Consider the following 1,132-nt stretch of genomic DNA (forward strand, 5'->3'; position numbering starts at 1 on the left):
CTAAATATGATAAAAAAAAAAAAAAAAATAAAATGAGATTTTCTATAACAATGGATTTCTCCTATATGCCAAATAGCTAAATAAATTATATCCTTTTGTCACTGAAACTTAATCAGCCCAAACTGAGAGTTGGTTTTTTTTTTGAGAATTTTAGTTGGAAAGGTTAAAAAACAAAATAGTGCCTATATAACATGATCCCACTTTTTAAGGAAAAAAATCAAGCACATATATATGCGTTTATGTGTCCATGTGTATGTATGTGTACACACATACACACATGTATATTTGAAGGAAGGAAGAACAAAAGCAGCGTGAACAGTTCTTGCCCAGTGTGACAGTATAAATATTATTATAATTTTTCATTTGTTTTTCTGTCTTTCCAACTTTATATAATGCACTTGTAGTATTATTTTAAGCAGAAATAAAGGAACATAATTATTAAAATGTAGAGAACAAATGTACAGACACCAAGGGGGAAATTGGGATCGACATATATACACTACAATGTATAAAAGACATGATAGCTAATGAGAACCTACTATATAGCACATGGAATTCTACTCTGTGGTGACAAAAAGTGAATATATGACATACAACTGATTTACTTTGCTCTATAGAAGCAACTAACACAACAAAGTAAAGCAACCATACTGCAATAAGAATTTTTTTTTTTAATTTAAAAAGGCTTTTAGAGAACCTCTAGCTTATAAAATGAAAGCAAAATTCTTTAGAATGCCATTCAAGTCCCTCCACCCACCAATCCTAGCCTTTGGGCTCCATCTCACTCCCTCAGAAGTTGTGACCCTTCCCTATAGACTGGACTCTCTCAGACTCCCAAGCCTTCGTGTGTGCACTCTGTTCTGTGGAGGAAATGCTTATTTTCACACCTTACCCATCTCAGGCTTTCTGTTCCCCTTTAAGAACCACCTCAAATGTTCCCTCTGTGTTTCTTAGAGTTTTTTACTTCCAACTATTAGCTACACTGTTGCACTACACCATCAGTTCAGTTCAGTTCGGTGGCTCAGTGGTGTCCGACTCTTTGCGACCCCATGAATCGCAGCACGCCAGGCCTCCCTGTCCATCATCAACTCCCGGAGTTCACTCAGGCTCACGTCCATCGAGTCAGTGATGC

Source organism: Bison bison, unplaced genomic scaffold (assembly GCF_000754665.1).
Source record: "Bison bison bison isolate TAMUID 2011002044 unplaced genomic scaffold, Bison_UMD1.0 scf7180017864354, whole genome shotgun sequence".
NCBI lineage: Eukaryota > Metazoa > Chordata > Mammalia > Artiodactyla > Bovidae > Bison > Bison bison.